Raw genomic sequence first — 16,106 nt, 5'->3', positions numbered from 1 at the left:
AGATGAAGGACAACCATGCGAGCAAGTCGGGTTCTGCAAAGGATTCAGCACCATCGACCATATCCACACGATAACCAAGCTCATTGAGGTTTCTCGGGAGTTCAAGATGCCGCTCTGTTTAACGTTCATTGATTTAAAGACGGCCTTTGATTCTGTTGAGACGGAAGCGGTCATTGAAGCCCTAGCCAATCAGGGCATTCAAGCCCAATATATCAGGATCCTCCGTGAGCTATATTGCGGATTCACTACCAGGATCTCACCATTCTACAAAGAAGTGATCGTTGATGTCAAGAGAGGGGTGCGGCAGGGTGATACCATTTCACCGAAACTCTTCAGTGCCACCCTCGAGAACATCATGCGACGACTGGAATGGGAAGAAATGGGAGTGAAGATAGATGGTCGGCAATTACACCACCCCCACTTTGCTGATGACATTGTTTTAATAACACCAAACATCAGCCAAGCGGCACAAATGCTGGCCGACTTTGACCGTGAGTGTGGAAAGGTAGGACTACAGCTGAATCTTACGAAGACAATGTTTATGAGAAACAGCCTCGTTCCTGACGCCCCATTCCCGAATGCAACAGCTATGTGTACCTAGGTCGAGAGGTCAACATGACAAATGACCTGGCACCCGAGCTGCGCAGGAGGAAGAGAGCGGCTTGGAACGCCTTCAAGAACGTCGAAGAAATAGCTAAGAGAACGAAGAACCTCCGGCTCCGGGCACATCTCTTTGATTCCACTGTTCTTCCTGCATTAACATATGCCTCAGAGACCTGGGCCCTATGCAAACAAGATGAGAACGCTATTCACGTCTCCCAAAGAAGAATAGAAGGAGCTATGCTGGGAATATCACGTTTCACTCAAATGAGAGAAAGAATCCGGAGTTCTGACATCCATCGACGATTAAGAATCAGGGACGCTGTCTCATTTGCCAAGGTGTCGAAAATCAGATGGGCTGGTCACGTAATGAGATTTAAAGACGACTGCTGGACTAGAGCTGTTACCGACTGGATTCCACGGGATGTCAAAAGACCGCGTGGCTGCCCACCTACCAGATGGTCAGACTTCTTCGTCAAGATCATGAACGATCGGTTTGAGGCTCTTCATGTTCCCGGAGCGAACAGATGCCATTGGGCTACACTAGCACGCGACAGGGACAAATGGAGACGTTACTGGCGCCTGCTTGAGCAAATCGACGACTAATGGGAAGTTAAGTGATTAAGTGATAAGTGATACATATATGATTTATATGTACATATATAAGGTATATAATGTCATACTTTGGTACATGTATAATTTGTGAAGTGAACACCACAAAATAACATATCCACCACTTCCTATTCCTATCCACCGATATACATCTTTGTGTGTATGTGTGTATGTGTGCATGCATTTGTGTGTGTAGGGAGTACTTGAGATTTATTCTTCTGGAAAGCTTTAAGGATAAAAAGATTGTTGCCTGTGACTACGGTGTTGCATAGTAGGCATTCATAATTTATTCATCTTAAAGTTATATCCTTTGATCAATATTTTTCTCACTACCTCAGCCTCTGGTAATCATTATACTCTCTGTTACCCAACAAACTCTAAGATCATCAGCCTGGATACTAAAACCAAAATTTCTCTTTATTTAAAAATTTAAAAATAAAAAACTTCCAGGGCTGGAAAGATAATACAGAGGATAACATTCTTCTGAATTTTCAGAGTATATAAGCATGGGTGAAAAATGATGGTTTTACCCATTTTTCCTCCTGATTGCTGCATCTATCTTTTTCTTGCTTTGACTGGTAAAGTATAATGATGAGGAAGATATTTTCAACATTAAATATACATCAGTTGTAAGGTCTTTGTAGATAAACGTTCATTGAAACAAGGAATTTTCGTTGAAGTCCTATTGTGTCGAGAGCTTTTAACAAGCCTTAAATTTATCAACCGCCTTTTGTGCCTCTATTGATGACATTTGATTTTCAAATGTGGCTCCAACATTTGAAGTTACTGAAATAAACCCATATGTCTTATACATGTTTCCGTGTTGTAGGATCTAGCTAATCATCATCTGTGCTCTGGGTTTTTGATCAGGAAGCGTTATGTCCTGCAATTTTCAAATGATGATATTGTGAGGACTGACTTTTTTGCGGGGAGGGAAAACTTTTAACTACAAATTCAGTTTGTTTAACAATATAAAATGATACAGATTTTTTCATCGTTCTCATCACATTTTGGTAATTATTTTTTATACGATAGGGGAAAAAAACATTTAGGATCAGTCAACTGGACTCTTTAAATGATCCCAAGCTTCTTGGCAGCATCCTAAGCAGCGTGGTCAGGAACCAGCCTTGCTTTGTCCATCAGGACTAGCCAGGCTGTGGGCCTTGGCCACATCAATGCCATAGAGCTTCTTCGCAGCCTGTTTGACCTGGTATTTGCTGGACTTCCCCTCCACGAGGAACACGAGATTGTTGCCTGTCATCTGTCTTCAGGGCTGACTCAGCGGTCAGAGGGAGTTTGATGATGGTGTAAGTAGTCACGCGTATTCCTCTCTCCGGGGGTGTTCTTCCGGGAAATCTGGGCTAACTCTCAGAGCAGTGCTCTGGGTCTTTGGAAGGTGGGTGACCTTTCGAAAGGTGCAGCTCTTCTTTCGGTGGCTGTGGAAGCCTTTCAGTACTGCTTTCTTGGCCTTCAAAGCTTCTGCTTTGGCTTCAGCTTCGGGAGGGCTGTGGACTTCCTCTTGGCTTTCCGTGCCATCTTTGTGAAAGGGCTCGTTTTAGTACATGGAGCTTTAAAAGGAATTTAATGAAGTCTGTGACTTTATAAACATGGCCAAGTTCCAATAAATCGGCATCAGGTTGTTCCCAGTTTTATTCGTTTAAAGTGTGTAAAGTCTGCATTGAATTTTGTTCTTTTATTTGTTTACTAGTTTGCTAAATAGAGAAGTTCTTCATCTTGTCATAAAACCACATTTTGGTGCCATGGCTGTTTCTGTTTGTGCGTCGGCCACGTAGTTCATTGGTTTCTTCACTAAGTTGTGTGATTTCTTTCCCCTTCTTCCCCAGGGCATAACATGCTATGATTTTTCTAATCTCAGGAGATGAAAGCTTAGATTAAAGACAAAAGCCCTTCTTTTCTAATATGGGAATTTAGGGCTATTAATTCCCCTCGAAGCAACTCTCATTTACATATAGTTCTTTATTTTTCATTTTTGAAGTATCTTATAATCCCCATTGTGATTTCTTCCTTGATCCAGAAATCATTTAAGAGGAGTTTTGCTTAATTTTCAGTCATTTGGAGGATTTTCTAGTTCCTTTCCCTTTAGTGATGCTCACACCCTCATTACGACTTCAATCACTTGAAATTATCAAGGCTAGTTTTGCTGCCCAACATCTATTTGGAGAAACATTTCGTGTGTCCTTGAAGAGAAGTTGTATTCTACAGTTGTGGGATTTATTGCTCAGCATCTCTCATTGCCTCTTGGGACAAACTGATGAAACATTCTTGCTCAGATCTTTGTTTATTTATGTATTTATTTGAGCCTTTTTTGCTTTATGGGCCACACTTAGCAGCACTCAGGGCTCACTCCTGGCTCTGTGCTCCAGGGTTACTCCTCCTAGTGGTGCTCTGGGGATCCCATGTGATCCTGGGGATTGAACAGAGGTCAACCACATGCAAGGCAAGTGCCACACCCTCGGTATTGCCTCTCTAGAACCCCTGCTTCTATCTTTTCTATCTTTATTGAATTGCCACATGGCAGTCTCTTAGTTTACAAAAAAAAATATTGCATTAATATCATCTAGTTGGGAGCTGGTGAGGGCTCTGTGTCTGAAGTATCTGTCGTGTAAACATGAGGCTATGAGTTCAGTCCCCAAAGCCGCTGCTCAAACTGAGCATGACCCTGACAACACTCCCATGCCTGCCTGCCAGCAGTGGGGTCTGTGATTCCTGCCACCACAACTACAAGGGGTTTTCAGCTGCACCCCGTGTGTGTGTGTGTGTGTGTGTGTGTGTGTGTGTGTGCGCGCGCACGCGTAGCAATGCAAAGGCGCACCCCCAGCAAGCAGGTGAGTGCCGCAGCCATGCCTGGTGAACTCTACAGCCAGAAGTGTCTGCACAGCAGGTGAGTGTCTGCACCCCAGCTGAGCGTGCAAGCGCTGCAGCCTGATGTCTGGTCCCCTCAGGAGCAACAGCCCAAGGATGACCACCACAGCCACGCTCCTGGCAACATCAGCTGAAGAAAGAGTTGGGGAAAGGAGAAGTCCATCTAACCTGGTGGGTTTGCCTATTTCTCCAATTCGATGTACATCATTTCAGATGATTTTATCCTGCTGTTGAATGATCATAAAAGGTCTCTCAAGCTCTCTATTGCTGATTCTAGACTTAAATTTCACTTTGATTAATGCTAATATAGCTGTACCCTTTTTTTTTCTCCCACTTGGGGTATGAGGCATATTTTCTTCAATTCTTTTTCCTTCAGTGTACTTCTTCCCTTATATTTAAAGTGAGATTTGACTTATTTTTTTGGCTTGTTGGGTCACACCCAGCGTTGCTCAGGGGTTACTCCAGGCTCTGCCCTCAGGAATTACTCCTGGTGGTGCTCAGGGGACCATATGGGATGCCACGGGTTAAATCCATCTTGGCTACGTGCAAGGCAAACACCCTCTCCACTGTGCCATCGCACCAGCCCTAAAGTGAGACTTTTTTAAATAAAGTTTTTAATTTTATTTTTCAGGGGTTCAGATACCACACCCAGCAGTGTTTAGGGGATACTCCTGGCTCTGTGCTCAGGGATCACTCTTGAAGGCTCAGGGAACCACTGGTGATACCAGGGACTCAGTGGGGTACATTCTCTGCAATGCAAGCATCTTACCAGCTGAACTAACTCTCTGGACCCCCCAAAATAACTATTTAACTACTTACACGAGTGTCAAAAATCAGTCTTTTAAGAATAATTAGTGATTGATATGCAAAAATTATACCTAGAAAATGCAACATTGTTCAAAGATATTCAAGAAAGCATAAATGAGAGAATTAGCATACTCGTGATTAAAGATAGAACAGTGTGACATTACTTTTCCATAAGATTTCAGAGCTAATGCAAATCAATCCACGTCCCAGGAGAAATTTTTTTAATGAAAATTCTCACTGATTCCAAAATGTATACAAAAATGCAAAGTTTTGACAGTAGCCAAGATAATAATGAAGAAGACTAAAGTCGCAGTACTTAACACTGTCAGACATAAAGACTAAGTGTAAAAAGTATGATTGTATAATTATAATAATTGGGAGACTGTGGTATTGTACAAGGATGCTAGAATAGCTCCCGACAGTATCTGCTTTACCAAGCTTTGGAGAATGAACTCACTGCAACTCACTGCAAAGAGTGTTCTTTTCAATAAATTGGGCTGGATTATAGCTGCTCCTATTGGGAAAAAAATAATCCTGAGCCCATACTTCACTCTTACAATGAACAATAAAATTTAAAGTAAATAGACCCAAATTTAGAACAAAATTTGAATAATGTCTTTATAATAATGGGAATATTGATTTAGGATATTCCTTAAGTAGCTAAATAAAAGCATTAACCATAAAAATTGTGATGAATAATTGGGACTATTTTAAATTAAAATATCTTGTTCATAGAAAAGATTTTGTCCAAGAGAGGAACAGATCAAAACCATAGACTGGAAAAAGTTATTTGTCATACTATGTTACTCTGCATATATATGACAAGAGATTTATGTACAGAATATATAGACCTTCTGCAAGTCCATAAGATTTAAATTAACAACTCAATTTAAAATTGACCAAGAGACAAATTGTTATTTTACAAAAGATGATATGTCTGATCAAAATAATTCATTATCAGAGAACTTAAATTAAGACCATAGTACAATATCATTGCACACACGCACACACACACACACACACGCACATACAACATAAGCACAATTTAAAAGATCACGGGACAGTAGTCACGGTCCTCCCATTGTTCATCAATTTGCTCGAGCGGGCCCAGTAATGTCTCCATAGTGAGGCTTGTTGTTACTGTGTTTGGCATATCGAATACATCACGGGGAGCTTGCCAGGCTTTGCCGTGAGGGCAAGTTACTCTCGGCAGCTTGCCGGGCTCTCCGAGAGGGGCGGAGGAATCGAACTCGGGTCGGCCATGTTGGCAGCGTGCAAGGCAAACACCCCACCCACTGTGCTATCACTCCAGCCCAATTTAAAAGATAGACCATCTTAACTGTGCAAGGATGTGAAACATCCAAAACTCTCATGAAACGTGAGTAAGACTGTTGGGGCCAGAGTGATATAGTACAGCAAGTAGGATGCTTGCTTTGCATGTGGTCAATCGGGATTGGATCTCTGGCACCCCATATGGTCCCTTGAGCACTGCTAGAAGTGATCCCTGAGTGCAGATCCAGGAGTCAGCCCTGAGGACTGCCAGTTGTGGCCAAAAACAAAAACAAAAGAAGGATGTAAATACAGAGCTAGAGAGAGAGTATCTAGGGATTAAGGCATTTACTTTCATGTGGCCAAAATGGATTTGATCCCAGCACCACATATGATTGTCCAAGCACTTCCAGAGGTGATTCCTGAGTGCAGAGCCTGGAGTATGCCCCGAACACCATTGGATATGGGAGAGCACTTGCTCTACCGCTAAGGATTCAAGTTTGAGCCTTGACCTTGCAAAAACAAATAAGTGCAACTGTTTTCTAGAAACTGTCCATATCTGCTAAGTCCAGAAATTTTACTACTAGGTCGTCTGTCCTTAATAAAAATTAGTGTTCATGAGCACCAAAAAAAAAAAAATCCTTGGGGCTGGAGTGATAGCACTGTGGGTAAGGCATTGGCCGCCTTGCACGCGGACAACCCGGGTTCGATTCCCAGCATCCCATATGGTCCCCCGAGCACTGCCAGGAGTGATTCCTGAGTGCAATGCCAGGAGTAACCCCTGAGCATTCCCGGGTGTGACCCGAAAAGCAAAAAAAAAAAAAAATCCTTTAAGACAATGTTCACTAGCTATAGTCACTAAACGACCACTTGTATCACCACTAATACTAAAACTACTTCCGTAGCCAACACCTCCAACACTATCATCACCATCATTACCAAACATTTTCATCACCACCCAAACTTCCATACTCTCAATCACTTAATCATTACAACCCTCATCACCACCATCACCAATATGTCCACAACCACCACCTCTACCATTTTCATCACCTTCACCATCTCCACCATCATTGTCTCCATCATCACCACCTTCACCATTTCCCCCATCATCATCATCACCTTCACCATCTCCACCATCACTGTCTCCACCATCACCACCTTCATCATCTCCACCACCATCACCACCTTCCCGACCTCCACCATCATCATGCCATCATCACCACTCACAGACACTATGTTTAAGAACATTAAAGGAGCAACAGGGGTCTTGGGCCATGGAACTCCTCATTGGCCCTGCTACTGCCCATACCATAGTTGGAACTCTGGGTTCCCTCCCGGCCACCCTGTTTTGAGACTGTTCTCATTCCCCAACTGCCACCTCATTCCCTGGCTCTCCTGGTTTCCTAGGGGAGCAGTGGGACCCCCCGCGGTTGAGGGGGTGAGAGAGGGAGGAAACCCAGGTGCCTCGGGTGGTGCCAGGCCTCACTAGAGGGCAGCAAAGCGCTGCGGCCCCAGGGCACCTCACAAGGCTGACTTTGTCCTCGCTGCCCCCTCTTCGTATTTTCTCCTGAGCCTGGGCTCCGTGGAGGGACAGGCAGGCCCTGTGTGAGGCCAGCATGAGCAGACCTTCTAGAAGTCTCTTGGAGGCCATGAATAAGGGCAGCACTGGGCAGTCAGGGGCCTCCCCACCTCCCTAGCTCCTGTTTCCAGTCTCCTCACACCTCCCTCCAGCCCCAGCTGGGAGACCCTATCTCCGGGGGGCCTGAGAACAAAGCCCAGCTCAGATCTGGTCCGGCTGCTCCTCTCCCTGGCCTGCACCTGGGCCTGGTCTCAGGCATGCCTGAGCTTCCCTGCAACCCTTTCCGATTCAAACCTCAGCACCGGGGACTGGAGCGATAGCACAGCGGGGAGGGCGTTTGCCTTGCACGCGGCTGACCCGGGTTCAATTCCCAGCATCCCATATGGTCCCCTGAGCCCTGCTAGGAGTAACTCCTGAGTGTATGAGCCAGGAGTAACCCCTGGGCATTGCCGGGTGTGATGCACACACACACACACACAAAAAAAAAAAAACACAGAAAAACAACACCTCAGCACCTCTGTTCCGTTAGCCCTCCCCTATCTGGGGCTTGTCCGACAAGCGGCCCCAGCACTGCCCAGTCCATCCAGTCCAGTCGGATCGCTGTCTGTGTCCCCACAGCCTCCTGGGTCACCTGTGCAGGAGGCAACACTCCCGGGGACCTGCCCTGGAGTCTGAGTCATCCCAGTGCTGGACACAGTAGGAGCTCCCAGGAAGGCAAGGGGAGGACAAAGAGAGGAACAGGGCTGGACGTATACCTGCTTCCCTCCCCAACCTCCTCACCTCCTCCTCCCAACCTCCCAGGCTAATCAGGATTCCTCCAACTCCTTCTGGAAGCTTCTCTCTCGGGGGTACATTCACCCTGAGGTTTGGTAGCTCTTGCCGTAGCGCCGCTGTGTCCAGAAGCAGAGTGGCCCTCTCAGGCCCGCTGAGCTGGGTCCCAGCCCTCTGCCACCGAGTCAGAGCTCCCAGATGCAGGTGGACAGGGCCCCCACCATCCTCCCCACTGCCTCACCCAGTGCCCTGGGGCCCCTGCCCTGGGAGGACCTGGCCCTCCAAGGGGCTGAGTGCAAGATCTGCTGAGATAAAGGAGGGCCCAGTGAGGCTCAGTTGGCCAGGCAGCCTGGTGGGGAGGGAGTGGGGGTGGCACAGCAGCGGGAGGGAGGCCAGAGGGAGGACAATCCCCCCTTTTCAGGCAACCTTCATCTTTCCTCATCCCACGTGCGCCTGCAGCGAGGGGGAGGGCAGATGGGTCCAAGGCTGTTGTGAAATCTCCCAGAGCCTGATGCAATCCTCAGTGAAAGTGTGGATGGAGGTCACAGGACACGTGCCACAGAATTCTCCAGAGGAAGGATGTGGAGGCATGATGAAATTAAGCCCTTCCTTTCTTACAGAGGGGGAAACTGAGGCTGGGGCCTCCGCGGCAGTCGGAATCACAAGTCGTGATTTTAGGGCCCAAGCAATGGTATAGCAGGTAGGGCGTTTGCCTTGCACATAGCCAACTTGGGTTCCATTCCTGGCACCCCAGATGGTCCCCTGAGCCTTCCAGGAGTGTTCCCTGAGCACTGTTCGGCGTAACCCCAAAACAAAAATCAAAAGGAAGGAAGGAAGGGAGAAAGGAAGGAAGGAAGGAAAGAAGGAAGGAAGGAAGGAAGGAAGGAAGGAAGGAAGGAAAGAAGAAAGGAAAGAAAGAGAGGGAGGAAGGAGGGAGGGAGGGAGGGAGGGAAGGAGGAGGAGGTTTTAGGGAGCAGGATAGAATCCCAGGAACAGCTGAGCACCCCCGGGGCACCCCTCTCTCCCCAAAAGGTATCTCCTGTTCTGCAAAGACAAGCAGCCTCTCTCTGTGGGCCTGGGCTGGTCCAAGCTCCCTCCTTACTGCCAGTCGCTAGCCAAAGGCTTGGGAGTGAGTGGAGAAAAGGTGGTGTCCGAGATGGAGCTGGGTCTGGGGCCCGCAGGGGTCGTTGTGGAATCATAGGAGCCCATCATTGAAATGCCCGCTGTTTCCAGTCTCAGCTTTTCTACCTGGAAATACACACAGCTCTGCCCACTATTTACCCGGGAATGACCTGCCTATGTGCTGGCCACTGCCCTCCCCACCCAGTCAGACTCCTGTGCAGAGATCCCTGTGCCTGCCAGCCTCCAGGTCAGCTGAATGGGTGGGAGACAGGCTTCAGGGAACACAGGAGTGCTTGCTCTATGTCCTGATCAACGATTGGCAAAGCCATCCTCTGGGGCAGGTACAAGGATTGTGCCCATTTTACAGATAGGGAAAACAAGGTTCAGAGAGCTTCAGGAACCTCCCCTCAGGGATGTTGTGAATTCGTCCTTTGCTTGTCTGTTCCATCCTCCGCTGCCCCCAGTTCTGGGTCCATGAAACTCAAACTGAAGCTGCCTTGTAAGCATGAGCCAGCCTTTGGCCTTCTCTGAGAACATGAGGCCGGTCACTCTCACTGGGGCTGGCTGAATGATCCTTCCAGGCAGCAGCTCTCCACATTGGCGTCTGGAAAACGTCAGGATTCCAAAGGTTCTGACTCATGGGCTTGGTGTATGTTGGGGGCAGGGCACCCCAAGGTGTCAGAGCACCCCAGAGAGTTTGATGCATGGTCAGGGTTGACAGCTCAGAACTTGGGTTCTCTGACGACCCAGGACGTCCCACCAGTCTGTGTCATAGGTTCGATACCAAGCCTGGGGGACCTCTGGGGACGCTGGTGTTGCTCAGCCCCTGTCTCTGGGGACCAGACTTCCTGCTGAGCTGTCTCACGGAGTTCCCCACATCTCCTCCAACCCGCTGAGAAACCCCAAGCTGGAACACGAGGCTCTGCCTGCAGCACCGTGGGATCGATGAAGAGTTTTCCAGACTTCTTCCCAGCTGGATTTCTCCCCACAAGTGACAGGAAGCTGTCAGGACTGGTGGTGGGGGGGGGGGGGTCCAGCGGTACCTCCCACTTGCATTTTTACGAAGCCTGCCCAAAGCATTCACTCATCACCGCAAAAGGGAGGGGGTCACAAATGTGTGTGAACCAGGGTTGGAGTGAGAGTACAGTGGGTAGGGCGTTTGCCTTGCACACGGCACAAGCCGGGTTCAATTCCCAGCATCCCATGTGGTCCCCGGAGCACCGCCAGGAATGATTCCTGAGTGCAGTGCCAGGAGTAACCCCTGTGCATCACCAGGTGTGACCCAAAAAGGAAAAAAAAAGTATGTGAACCATCCCCTGTGTTACTTGGCTGTACCTTCTCCGAGGAAGCTCTCCTGGACTAGGAAGGCAGCCGACCTCTAGGAACTCACGGCCACCCACACCTACCAGCCCCTTGCTGGTACCCATTGGTAGGAGGGAGGCTGGGGCTGAGAATCTGTCTGCCTCAGAGGGCAGTGAGCAATCAGGGAGGGGAATGTTGGTCTGTCGAACATGGCAGCGGTCAGGGAAGTAGAGGCAAGGAGAGAGAGTACAGGCAGGGAGAGAGCATCAGGGAGAGAGAGAGTGGGCAGGGAGAGAGAGAGGAGGCAGGGAAAAATAGAGCTGGACTGAGGGATCCCGAAGTCTCCTGGGGAGGCATCAATGCACCCATCTTTAAGTCTGGGTTGAGGCTCCCAACCATAGAACAATCCTCCCAGCCCTTGTTTCTACTGTCCTTGGGCCTCATGTTATGTTTTTTCACATCCCACAAATGGGTGCAGTCAGTCTATGTCTGTTTGTCGGTTTCTGACTCGTTTCACTCAGCATGATGTTCTCCTATCCAGTCATATATGTCGATTTCATGACTTCATTTTTCCTAACAACTGCCTAGTATTTCATTGTGTAGATGTATCATAGTTTCATCATAGTGCCCAAGAGGAGAGAGAGAGAGAGAGAGAGAGAGAGAGAGAGAGAGAGAGAGCGCTAGGATGGGTATTTGATCATTGCATAATTGAAACCCAAGCACAAAAATTTGTAAGTCTACAACTGTACCTCATGGTGTCTCACTAATAATTTTTTTTTAAAAAGCATTTGTATAGAGGCAGGATGGAGGTGGTGGTGAAGGGAAACTGGGTTGTTGCTGGTGGGAAATAGGCACTGGTGGAAGGATGTGGGTGTTGAAACATTGTATCACTGAAATCCAATTATGAACAGCTTTGTAACTGTGTATCTATCTCACAGTGCCTCAATTAAACACACACACACACACAAAAAAAAGGCAAAAAAAAATTTTAAATCTGGGTTGTGGGCCAGAGAGACAGTACATGGGGGAGGGTGCTTGCCTTGCCCACAGCCACCCCGATTTCAATCCCCAACATCACATATGGTCCCCCTGAGCACCACCAAGAATGATTTATCAGTGCAGAACCAGGAGTCACCCAGAGCATTTCTGGGTGTGCCTCCCCCTTTCCCTCAAAACCCCCAGATAAATAAATACAAGCCTGGGTAGAAGTGTGAAAGACAGAAGCATATCAGATAAAGGGGAAATCACAGAAAAAAAACCAGCAGCGGACAGACTGAACAAGCACAGCACAGCTCAGGGGGTGGGTCAGTCAGGAAGACAGTGGGGGTCAGCCCACAGCAGCCAGAGGCAGACACTGCCCGGACACCAGCTCTCTGTCCATCACCTTTTGGATGAGCAGCACCCCAGCTCCCCGGGTGAGTGTCCAGCCTGTCCTCAGGAAGCCCCGCTCGCTCCCCTGACCAGCAGGAGGGGTGCCTGGGTTCCCAGGGTCAAAGAGGGAGGACCGGGTGCAGGACACAAGCCCAGCTTCCAGCTCATGTGGCAGGAACCCCCTCCCCAGCCTCTCTCCTCGTGTCTGGCTCTGGGGCCCAAGGCAGAGCCCCCAGCCCACCCATGGAGCCTCTGTGACCCCTGAAAGGAGACACACAGTCACCCAGAGTCTCCCCCGGGCCTACTGGCTCCGTGACCCAGGGTCTCTGTTCCCGCCTCCTGGGCGGCATTGGGGGTCCAACTCCTCGTGCTCAGAACTGCAGATCTGAGTCACGTTCTTTGCCCTAAGCCCAGGAGGACTGGATGAGCACCAGGTCCTGGGGGCTCTGCATCCTTTCATTGCCTCTTGCCCAGCCCGTTCCTCTGGACGCTCTCCTCACGATGAATTCTCTTCCTCTCACCCCTGTCAGTAATGCCCGTTTTGGCACTCTCAGACAAGAGTTCCTACTGCTTACCAGGTGAGCTGGTGCTGCGAATACCACCTGTATTTCTGCCACTCTTTTCACCCTGAGTACCTCTTATCAACTGGTACTGCCATCATTTCCATCCTATTGCGAGTTCTAGTATTTCTTACTATTAGTGCCTGGTATCACCACCACCTGGTATCACCACCACCAGGACGTCTACGACTATTGCTATGGCTCTTCTATCACTGCCACCAATACTCCTACTGCCACTACTTTCACCAGTGTAGTATTATTACTGCCGCTGCTATTACTATTACCAGCACCACAGCCAGTGTTCACGCTGCCTCTTCTACCACCGCCATCACCACCAATACTTCTATTACTATTAACATAGTAATAGTAACAACATCACTGGTACCAGTACTACCGTTACTTCTACCACTAGCACTTGTACTTCTCACTAATACTATTGTTGCTGCTGTCACTACCAATACTTCTGTGACCACTACCACCATCATCACCTGCCACCGCTAGTAATTATCCCACTACGACTTCACCATGCTGCTGCTGGGATAATGGGGCACTACTTGTTGCTGCTTCTTATAGGAGCAAACGTGGATTCCAGAGTGGCAGCCCAGGACTGAGCTGGATACTCTACCAATCAATGCCATTTAGCCATAGCACAGCCCTCGGTGGTATGAATAGTCTCCCTGCTTTCTGGACAGGAAAGCCGAGACTTGCAGAGCTAAGTAGCACTGTCCTCCGGTTGTTCGTTGATTTGCTCGAGCGGGCCCAGTAATGTCTCCATTGTGAGACTTGTTGTTACTGTGTTTGGCATATCGAATACGTCACGGGTAGCTTGGCAGGCTTTGCCACGCGGGCGAGATACTCTTGGTAGCTTGCCAGTCTCTCTGAGAGGGGCGAAGGAATCGAACCCGGCTCAGCCAGGCTGGCTGCGGGCAAGACAAATGCCCTACTGCTGTGCTATCACTCCAGCCCACAAACACTGTCCTCCCGTTGTTCATCGATTTGCTCAAGCGGGCCCAGTAATGTCTCCATCGTGAGACTTGTTGTTACTGTGTTTGGCCTATCGAATACATCACGGGTAGCTTGCCAGGCTTTGCCGTGTGGGTGAAATACTATTGGTAGCTTGCCGGGCTCTCTGAGAGGGGCGGAGGAATCAAACCCAGTTCGGCTGGGCTGGCTGCAGGCAAGGCAAACGCCCTACCGCTGTGCTATCACTCCAGCCCACAGAGCTGAGTAACTTGCCCAAGCTGCTGGGACACCATGAGAGACGGAAGAGGAGTCCCCCGGCCCCGTGACATGTCCTCTTCTGTCCTCTGCCTGACTTCCTGTCACAGCTGTGGCCACACCTGCATCCTCGGGCAGGGGTTCCTGGAAGCTGAAGGTCAAAGGGGCTCGCCCCTCACTGAGTGTCAGCTCTGTAGGTGCTCCATGCATTTGCTGTCAGAGCGAAAAGCATTCAGTTAACCCTTTAAGGTTGAGACAGGAGCCAGGGATCAGACTTGGGGATTGAGACTCTCCTAGGGGCTGGGATCGCTTCACAGATAGAATTGTGGCTCTCGAACGCACCCTGAGCTGTACACCACACCCACAGTCTCATCTGTAGGTATCGCACATGTCACCGTTTACAAAGCTCAGGCGTCCATTCTATTGGGTTCACAGACGCCACGCGACCACTAAGGAAACTGAGGCTCAGATTACGAAGGCAGCTTGGGAAGGGCTCCGGAGAACCAGCAGCAAATCTGGGACTCTGAACCAAGCCTGGCGCTTCCTCCTGCAGCCTGGGTGCCTCCGCGCTGTAGGAATCTGGGGACCTCTGCAGGGACAACGGGCCTGCTTGAGGAGCAGCTTCTGGGGTGTGTGAGCCCCAGCCCAAAGGGGTGGAGGGATCAGGTTATTTCCAGCCCAGTACTTAAGAGAAGGCCAGGGAGGGGGCTGGCCAGAGGGCCCTCTGTGCCCAAGAAGGTCCGTGGGCAGCAGCGACCTAGGCAGAGGATGAGGGATTTCTGTCCAAGCCACCTAGACCAGCCAGAGCTGGACATGTCTTCTGGACAGGAAGGTCCTTGGCCCAAAGGCAAGCGCGCACACACATCACTCACTTGGTCCCCTCCAGTCTCTGCCCCTATACACACCCGAGGGCAGAGTCACCGCCTTATTGTTCCCAGGAAATGCAAAGAGCAGATAGTCCTGATAGGATCCCCAGGAGCCCAAAGCTTTCTTAGAGCAGACTGGGCACCTTCCCTGTGCCATCCTCCCTCCCAAGGTCTGCCAGTTGGTAATCACCAAATCTGCTGGTTTCTCTCCCCCTTGTACAAGGAACACTGCTCTCACCATTACCCACTGCTGAAGCACCAAGCATTTCTGGGCCCCAGGACCTTTGAACATGTTCCCCTGGCTGCAGAAAGAGCCCGTTCTTCAGCCACTCACAGCCTTGACCCATCTGCCAAGACACCACTATGGCCCCCTGGGAAACATGTTTAGTGATGCCACAAACCCTCGCCCCTGCATTGTTCCTCCCTTAGTCTCAAAGGGCTCCCTAGGGCCCTCCTACTTCTGCTGGTATCTCCCAGCAAGATGGGAGTTCACCCCACCCACTGAAAGTCGGAAGGGCCCCATCCGGGCTGGGTGACCTTCCACATAACAGCTGGGGGCTGGTCACCATTTCCCAGACGCTGAAGAGAAAGGTCAAAATACCTGGTGTTGGCAACACTCTTTTCTGCTGCAGGTTTAAGTTTTGGTGTTGCAGGGGGAGGTGAGGGGCACACCCAGTAATGCTCAGGGCTTGCTCCTGACTCTCTGTTCAGGGGTCACGCCTGGCAGGGCTCAAGGACATGGTACCAGAGATGGAGCCAACATTGGCTGCACGCAAGGCAAGAGCCTTTCCCACTGTGCACCCCCCCTCCCTCTCTCCCCCCCTTTGTCTTCCTCTCTCTGTCTCTTTCTGTCTCTGTTTGTCTCTGTCTTTCTCTCTGTCTGTCTCTCTCTGTCTCTGTCTCCATCTGTCTCTCTGTCCCTGTCTCTGTCTCTTTCTGTCTGTCTCTTTCTGTCTCTCTGTCTCTGTCTCTGTCTCTGTCTCTCCCCCTCCCTCTTTGTCTTCCTCTCTCTGTCTCTTTCTGTCTCTCTATGTCTCTGTCTTTCTCTCTCTCTTCCTCTCTCTGTGTCTGTCTCTCTCTCCATCTCTGTCTCTCTGTCTCTGTCTCTCTGTCTTTTTCTCTCTGTCTCTGTCTTTGTCCCTG

Source organism: Sorex fumeus, unplaced genomic scaffold (genome assembly GCF_029834395.1).
Source record: "Sorex fumeus unplaced genomic scaffold, SorFum_2.1 ptg000129l, whole genome shotgun sequence".
Classification (NCBI taxonomy): domain Eukaryota; kingdom Metazoa; phylum Chordata; class Mammalia; order Eulipotyphla; family Soricidae; genus Sorex; species Sorex fumeus.
The sequence above is the reverse complement of the archived record's forward strand: the minus strand, read 5'-3'. Positions refer to the sequence as shown.